Source organism: Coccinella septempunctata, chromosome 5 (assembly GCF_907165205.1).
Source record: "Coccinella septempunctata chromosome 5, icCocSept1.1, whole genome shotgun sequence".
Classification (NCBI taxonomy): Eukaryota; Metazoa; Arthropoda; class Insecta; order Coleoptera; family Coccinellidae; genus Coccinella; species Coccinella septempunctata.
The window spans coordinates 330,242-339,677 of record NC_058193.1 but is presented as its reverse complement, the minus strand read 5'-3'; positions in this window follow the sequence as shown (position 1 = coordinate 339,677).

Sequence of the window (9,436 nt, the reverse complement as noted above, 5' to 3'; positions counted from 1 at the left end):
ACTCATTTAAGAGAAATACTTACTCTTCGTTCCTGTTTGAAGTGCTCTGATGTTTAGAGATCAATCTCGAGTGAACAACTCCATGGTTGAAGCATAATTTGGACAATTGAAAAAATATATTTTGGATGGTCAGAGGAACTTGAAATGTTCGCGTTTTATAACTGCATTACGTGAGGACATTTTGTCTTTAGTAGTATAGAGTCAGATACGAAAAAAAAATTGGCTCACAAAATGTTACACAGATGAAAATCTTCACAGGAAAAGTGGGCTAAGAAAGTCAGAACATTTCAATGGAGAATTTTTGAAATCGTATAAATTGGAAAACAGATTATATTATTAATTATATATTAAGATTACATGCCTATTGACGTGAACGTCAATAGGCATGTAATAGTAGGCAATTCGAACCTGAAGTTCGAAAATTTTCTCTGCTACCTAAAGGTTGCTAGGAAAGGAGAAAAATAATTGATGTACGGAGGAAGGAAGGATCTTACCAGTTCAACACTGACGAGAATCTAAATTCGGGGGATCTTATCGTCACACGGAGGCCAATGAAAAATTTGAAGAAAACTATGAATGATTATAAAATATGCCCCTCTTCGAAGGGCATGTTCTCCAAAAATACGTTACGGAAACACTACCCTAAATGCTTACCCTCTTATAAAAAAGGGGGCAGATTCACGACAATATTAAGTAACAGGGTAATATATATGATATACATAAAATTGCAAGCCCTGTATTGAGGGATATAGTTTTCCCGGTCCTCCGGGAAGATGAGGTCACAAAATATCGACTGTCACATCTCCATAAGATGATTAGATCAAAACTACGATTAATCGGGAGATTTTTAATCGAATTGAAAAAAATTTACCCCCAAATTCGTGACTTTTCAACAATTTACTGCCCCGATTATTTTGATAAAGTGTTGGAGGCAGTAAATAAAACTGCAAAATTGGACACTCTGCTGTACCACACTAAAAAAATGTGGAAAACTACTAGTGACCATGTCCATAAAGGAGAGGGACAGTAATAAAGAAACCTTAGTGTAAGACTTTTTTAAACTTCTAGAGGAGGACTTCTCCTCGAAAGTGAATAAAACCGTGATGGAAAATCAACTACAGCAAAAAAGGAACAAAAAAAATTAAGTTGCCGACCGTTGATGATGTTTCGACATTTAATAAGTATCTACTTGGATGTTAATCGTGAAAAGTATTACAATGACCGGCTAGACAACTTCAATGCCCACACGTGGAAGGAATTAGCCTCTTAGACCCTTATTGCAATACAATCATTCAATAGGAGGAGAGCAGGAGAAATTGAGAGAGCGACCATCGAGGATTATAAAAATAATCAATCACTGGTGGAAAATGACGATCCCGCATTTTATAGATCTCTGCCCGAAGAATACAGAAAAAATGCGGAAAGGTATTCTCGATTTGAAATAAGGGGGAAAAAAGCTCGAGGGGTGCCAGTGCTAATTTCAAAAAAATTAGTGGCATGCCTCGAAATGGTACTGAAGCACAGGAAGAGAGCAAGGGTTTCACCATCCAACCCATATTTATTTGGGATTCCGGGAGGTTCTCTTGTTCCCAACACCTTAAGGCCTGTGATTTGATGAGGAGGTTGGCAGAGGATTCGTGCATATCGAATCACCACCTCATCAGAGGAACACAGTTAAGGAAGCAGTTGGCTACGCAATCTTCTGTGCTCAATTTGGATGAAAACGAGGTCAGCGATTTGGCCAATTTCCTTGGGCACGATGATAATTCACCGTGACCACTACAGGATGCATGTCGTAAGCCTGTAGTAAGCAGGAAATTGGAACAGTCTCGAGGTTACTAGAAATGGGGGTTCAAAATACTCCCCCATACGTACCTGCTGGGCGCGTTGGTACGTATTTATCTATTTTCAAGAATCCAGTATTTTATTTAACACGATAGCTGTAAACAAAAATCAGACCTCAAAAATTTTGATAAAATTTTCAAAGACAATTGAATTCTCAAACGTCTCTAAAAATCCATAGTGTACAACTTTTTCTAGAGTTAACTCTTTCTTGATGTTGGATTTTTGACACACAAAAGATGATCATAACCAGGATTGCCAACAGATCTATGCCTATGGATGGATTCAGAAACGTGATCTAGACAGCCCTAGCCGACCTTTCCTTTCGGTATTCTGTATCATGTATCTCGAACAGAGGATGTGAAAAATGGGTGTTTCAAATTGAAGGGTCGAAAATGATCGGAATGATTGAATCATTTCGATTTCAAGATCCTTTATCCGTATGATCGAATCCGTGATCTACACAACCCTACCCGACCTCTCATTTCGTGTTCTTACATGATATCGTATCAGAGGCATATGTGCTCCCATACAGTTGGTTTACGGTCAATGGTTTTTCGTTTTTCACGAAACCATCATATTTGAGAAAAGTAATTGGCACTAACATTACTGTTTTTTTTTATCGCTTGTAAAATTTACGATAAAAATACGTATGTATTAGTTTTATTCGATGATGGAGTATATCATTGTACGAAATCATCAAATATAAAACTACGCGAAAATGGACGGTGTAGTGCCAAATGGCATTCGAAATGGTTTGATGCGGAACTCTTGTATAGTGGAAGTCTTTCTATTAAAAATTCGTTGGTTTTCAATGTACCTCGTGTTGGTAAGTATTTTTGGTAAATTGAATTTATTGTTACCGTAAAAAAATGTCTTTCTTTTATCATCTCAGTTCAGAAGAAGGTGATAGAGAGAAAGTTTGTCAGACATTCTTTTTGAATACATGGGGTATAAGTCATCAAGTAGTGAAGATTGGTGCGAAAAAATTTGTTGAAAATAATAATAGATTGATAGAGTAGATGAAGATCAAGGAGGTAGACAGATAGCAAAGAGTTGCATTGACGATAAACGAAAGGAGTTGGTAAAAAATCATATCAACTCCTTTGATACAGTGTAAAGTCATTACACCAGAAAAGATTCTTCGAAAAAATATTGGTCTGGTTCCTTGCACATTTCAAAAATGTACAGATTATTGCAAAGAAAAAGGTGAACAACCTGTTCGTGAATCTATGTATCGCAGGATCTTTGTGAATGAATTCCATCTAGGATTTCATATTCCCAAAAAGGATCAGTGTGATTTGTGCGTAAATTATCATAACGCGAATGCGACTGAGAAATATCAAACCCGATAACTTTCTCCCTATATTATTATTCTTGGTCGATACTCCATTAGAAACTTGATGTTCTTCCCCAGTAAATTATAAACATACTTGGTCTATCTTCCTTTATAAGTCTGTGGGTATGAATCAGTTCTTTGAAAAAAAATTATATTCATTATCTTCCACCATGAATTGAAAAAAATAAGTATCATCCCCAATTAATCAAGGCTCTAAATCAATTATTTTGCAGCTTCTCAAAAACTCCACTTTGAGGGTGATCAACTGGTTCTTGAATCTGATGTTGATGGTACCCGTTTGGATGAAGATGAAATTGTCATCCATCTCAGCAGGGAAACATATATGTTGTTTCAAAAAGGCGGCAAATGGGTCTCGAAATATAATCTGCTCCAATCTGATAGTACGAGCTTTAAGGCTAGTTCTGCGGATTTTTTCATCCCTCTAAGTGATGATACCCCCATGCAAATAGATATAGGAAAGGAAGATCTCCTCGTCAACTCAATAGCGACTGACACCAACATGGAAATAGCGACTGACACCAATATGGAAGAAGTATGGTCTAATTTCAGAATTCCTTGGCTTCTACTGGAAGTCATAAAACATTGCCAAGACGGAAAACGTGAGAAACAATATATTACACACATTTTTCACACCATTGTTCATGAAATGAGACGAATAAAAACTTGAATATCCGGCAAAATAATTGGTTGAGAAATATCCTCAAACATTTAAGGATATTGATAGTGATGGTGTTGTCATAGGAGATGGTACCCACTCCGCCATTTCAAAAATGTCTGATCGAAATCATTATCTCAACAGAGTTCATAAGAGGAGCAGTGTGATCGCCCCCAGTTTGAGAAAAAAAACAAATGAATTCAGTAGCAGGCTGTTTCAATATAATGATAATAATAATTGGGCCCCCACCGTCGAAGGAATCGAAGAGAGTAAAAAAAGAGAGACTAAATTCATTGAATATAGAAAACGGGGAATTTCACAACCTCTTAGAAGAAAATTACGCAGCAATTAGCCAATTTTTAAAAAATTCGAATTCCCCCAACGGTAAATGATCTGAAAAGCAATTGGTCCGTTCTTTTAGGGAAAAGTGACGTACTATGGCATTTTAAATGACTCACAGGAGTTGATTTAATCCATATGCAGGACAAAATGGAATCCTTCGCAGAAAAAATTGTGCACTATGCTGTGGCGAAAAGAATTCCAAGTGCTTCTAATCAAGACAATTCTACAGAAGTTTTATGCCAAGCATTTTGAGCAGAACTTGGGTTTGATTTTTCTCAAAATTCAGGTACGTCTGTCTATTCATGCATCAGAATAATGTTGTCATTATTATTTATTACTTTTATCATTATATGTAATGAACTAATTGTTTTCATTATTCATATATCGTTCCTAAAAGTAAAAAATCGACACGAGGTTCCTTGTGTCGATATAGATATTGGAATTTTTTTATTACTACTTGCCAATTTTTTCATGCTATACTGATGTGTGGAAAAGCTTTCCCATAAGAAAAAGCCAGGTAAAAATTTAAGCAATTGGTACATTCTCCTTTATTTCATCACAATGAATGCGGTTAAATTAGTAGTAGTAGTATTTATTATTCATAACCTTCCAGGATTCAGACATGGAGGTATCATCGATGATTGGGATCATGGAGTCATGCGTGGTAGAATATGGTAAGAGTATTTCTATATTTCTAGTTCATTCCAACTTTTGAGGATTTCTTCTTTTATTCTTCTGTATCGAAATTTTGCTTGTTGGAGTCCTACTTATCTCCTTTTTTTTCAGATAAAGACCATCGATACTAGGTCTTCATGGAGGAATAAAATCTGTTCACAACCCATGAATTCAGGGAGGCATTCAATTTCATGTTTGCCCTCCATTTTATATTCAATTTAGAATACCCAAAACAAATTGGTGCAACTCTAGAAATGTTCCAAAGGATGCACTGTAAGATTCTGGAAGCAAGTCGAGCAGCACAAAGAAAAGAGTTATAGGGTTCATGAATAGATCAAAACGAGTTGTATGATTTTTTCTGAATAAATTTCTGGTAAGGTGGAAAAGATAACACTGATCGGTCACAGTTTATTATTTTACCGTTTGATTAGTACAATGATATAAAATCTCAATTCTGATGTGAATCGACTAGTCTGCTAGTTATATATCGGTACTTGTTTAAAAACATAGTCACCGACGATATACAGGCTGTCAGTATCGCACTACATTTGTACACATTTTTTTTTATATTTATAGAGAGAAATATTTTTCATTTCAGGTGACAATGAAAAACTCCATTGCGTCAGATCACATGACTCCAAACAATCTGAGGCGGTTAGAAAAATTCTTGGTAAAAATTTCAACTGATATCCACTATTTTCATACGTAAGAGACATCAGTAATCTTGAATGGATCGTGGTATTTGTTTTCAGTATTTCAGTAATATGAATGAAGCACAGTAAGAATCTCAATATGTTTATTAATTGTCTATAAATGTTGAATTGATTTGGTCATTACTAAAAAACCATGACGTAAACTGAAGAACTGAATTAGATGAAAATAAATATTGGACAATTTATCGAAATTCAATTTAGCTATAAAAAGGCATGATGCTTTCTCCTTCATAACGTTCTACTGTTCCATAAAGGAAAATAGGTCTCACTTTGTAATATATTTAATATAGAAAATATCTTTGCGCATCTCCCCTCCCTAAATATAATTTACTGTAGGGAAAATCATAATCCGGTTTTCAACTCTGCACTAGTCAATGTACATATGCGAAAGAAAATAAATGTATCTGCTTTAAGTTACTTTCTTTCCTCTGTACTAATCCGGCACGTAAATTAAAAACTGCCAAAAGACACTTCAGTGGCGACGAGGATAACGGACATTAAAAGTTATATTTTCGGACTTGAATAATATTATTTACAAGTATTCAACGAATTTTATTTCTTGTGAAGTGAAATTTATCAGTGACACACGTGTCCATCATGCCGGGCGATCGAGCAGCGGCGACGTCGGCGATCACATCTTTCATCGGTCAACTACGAGAATTTCAGTTGAATATCACCGACTGGAATATTTACAAGGCAAGGTTGAGAAATTATTTCAGTGCTAATGATATAACAGACTCTGATAAGAAAAAAGCAATCTTTCTCAACATGCTGGACGAAGAATCTTATAAAATCATCTTCAGCATATGTAGTCCAGAATTGCCTGAAGCAAAAAGTTTTGATGCTCTGATACAATTATTTGATAGAAATTTTCAACCGAAGAAATCAGTGTTGGCTGAACGTTTCAAATTCTTCGCTTCAAGAAAAGAGCCGGAAGAAACAATTCGAGAGTGGGCTGCACGCTTAAGGAGTTTGGCAGTCTCTTCAGAGTTTGGGGCTGAATTGGACATTTGTTTGCGAGATCGTTTTGTCTGTGGTTTTGGAAAAGGGATGATTCTAGACAGACTGCTGGAAGAAAACAAAAATATCACATTTGAGCAAGCGATCACCGTAGCAGAAAAAAAGATGGCGGCATCCCAAATTTATCAAATTTCGCAATCAGTCAAGACCGAACCAATCAACCTCATACGAAACCGCAGCAATGACAGGCCACGTCATAGGTCAGGTGACCAGAGACACGCCGCCGCAGAGAAATCATCAGGAAAACCAAAGCAACATAGATGCTCCTGTTGTGGGGAAAAAAGACACTTCAGTGGCACACAAAAGATAAGTGCTTTTTCAAAAATAATTTTTGTAAAAAGAAAGGTACTTTTTCAAGTGTTTGTTTCAATAGAAAAAACAAAAATCATTATAATTATATAAACAATGATAGTGATGAAATTCCTGATCAAACAGATGTTCCATTATATGTTTTGAATGAAAATAATGAAAACATTCCTTTTCAAATTGATATAATGATAGAATCGATAATTATTTCTTGTCAAATCGATTCAGGAGCCAGTGTCTCTTGTATGTCAGAAAAATTATTTGAAAAAAATTTAAAAGAACGCATAAGTGAAAACCATCTGATAAGTCTTTATACTTTTACAATGGAACTAGAGTTCAACCTTTAGGCATAGGCGTACCCAGGTAGGGGCAGGGAGGGGCAGCTGCCCCTTCCTTGAAGATAAAATAAACGTTAATTTTCCTGGCAAGTGGGAAATAAAACGTGTTACCTACTCTGCGCAAAGTGTTGGAAAAAAATATCTTTACAGTCAGATATTTTGATTTAAATTTTTTTATCTATAATTAAATATTTTACAACACTCCAGATAGTATACTGTTGGCGACGCAGTATAATTTAAATTTCCCGCGGAACCGTTGCATCTCGTAGTTTCCGCTCCCGACGAGACAATCAGAGCCATCTAGGATTAAAGCCGAATATAATTTGGAGAAAACAACATCTAGCGCTGTCTCGTTACGGACGACAGTACTTTTTGCAGTAGAGAAATAGCATCAATTTTTATACGGTCAATAGCGACATCTTGTATTGAACAGCAATGCCACGAAGAACCTTCTAGCATGGACTATTCTGGAAAGAAAAGACAGTGATAGAAAGTATGAGACAAGGATGGAAATAGAGTCGAGTGCAGTGACGGGAGCGAAAATATTTGAATATATAAGGCAATTCAGTTAGGAGTTTAAGGGCCAGATCATAGAATATAATTATTCTAAGGGCCAGATAAACGCTTGATCTGTGGTTTAAGTGGAACTGTAGTTCAAGCCACAAGAATTCTTATGCGCATGAACTACAGTTCACGTTGAACTACAGATCAAGCGTGTATGCAACTGGCCCTTAAATATTTCATGCGCCATAGTGTCTCATTTTTATAGTTTAGTTGCGGCGACACGAGATTTACGTTTACTGTAAAACAATTGGAAATATTTCTCCGCCAAATGGATATCAGGAAATTCTTTGAAAGAGGTGAGTCAAAACAAAACACATATATGGATTAGTATTATTTGATTTGATTTGTTATAATTGTATTGTGTTCAACTGCTCTTTCATTTATCAAACATGAACGGATATAGAGCATAGAAAATATATGTATGATTTCAATTATTGTAGGTACGTATATTTTTTGCTGGAAGGAAAACATTTAAAAGTAGTTTTGTTTGGTGGGGGTGGTCGTGGTCATGTTCAGGGCAGGGTAGCAACCTATATAATAATAGGGGAGAGTGTCCTAAAATGACATACCGTGTAAAATGACATAGTGCTATTTATTTCGGAACTGCTAGCTCTATCTGGCGAATAGTAGTGGTTTTATGTATACAAAAGTAACCGAATGTCATGTTTCCAACCCATTTGATGTGCGGCTGTGATAAGTTAAAGTTAACCTCAAAAAATATTTTTTACGGGTGTAGAAATTTTTATAGTCGTCTGCTACAAGTTTGTTCTTACTGCCAAATTGTGTTTGTTTGAGGGAGAAATTTCTCTGGCAGGTAGTCGTTAAATATCCAGATAAAATAATTCGGTTACAAGAGAGACCAGAGCTCTGATCTTCCCTAGGAAAAATAGAAAGGAGGAACTTCTAGATGCTTTGCCTCCAGGGTCCTTGGGATTATTCCACGAAACTGGATGGATGACGAGTGATACTTTCATTTTGTGGTTGGAGCATTTTCAGAAATTTGTCAAGGCATCAAGTGAATCAAAAGTTTTATTACTTCTGGATGGACACACTAGCCACAAATCCCTGAAAGCATTGGAATATGCCAAAAAAAATGGAATAGTTATTTTATGTTTTCCTGCCCATTGCACACATCGTATGCAGCCGCTCGATGTCTGCTTTTATGGTCCTTTGAAGACATTTTATAATCAGGAATGTGCAGTTTGGTTAAAGAACCATCCAGGACGAATAATCACGCAAAATCAAATCAGTGAACTGTTTTCTTCTGCTTACGGAAAAGCAGCAACAATAAAAAATGCCACAAGCGGATTGTTGGCCACTGGCATTTACCCATTTAACCCAAATATTTTTCCAGACGAGTTATTTGAGCCGGCTGAAACCACAGATAGGTTATTGGAACCAAGCAGTACAGAAGGAGAAACTTGTCAAACAGAGTCAATCAGCTATGAAATAGAACAAAGCGGTGTTATGGAAGATACAGAGCAATAAGAACAAGACGGAACTAACAATAAAGAAAATGAGGCCAGAGATTACCAGAGAGATAACAATAAAAATCAAAAATCACTTTTGAAAAACAAAATTACTCTGCAGGAAATTTCACCAGTGCCTACAGCAAGTGGAA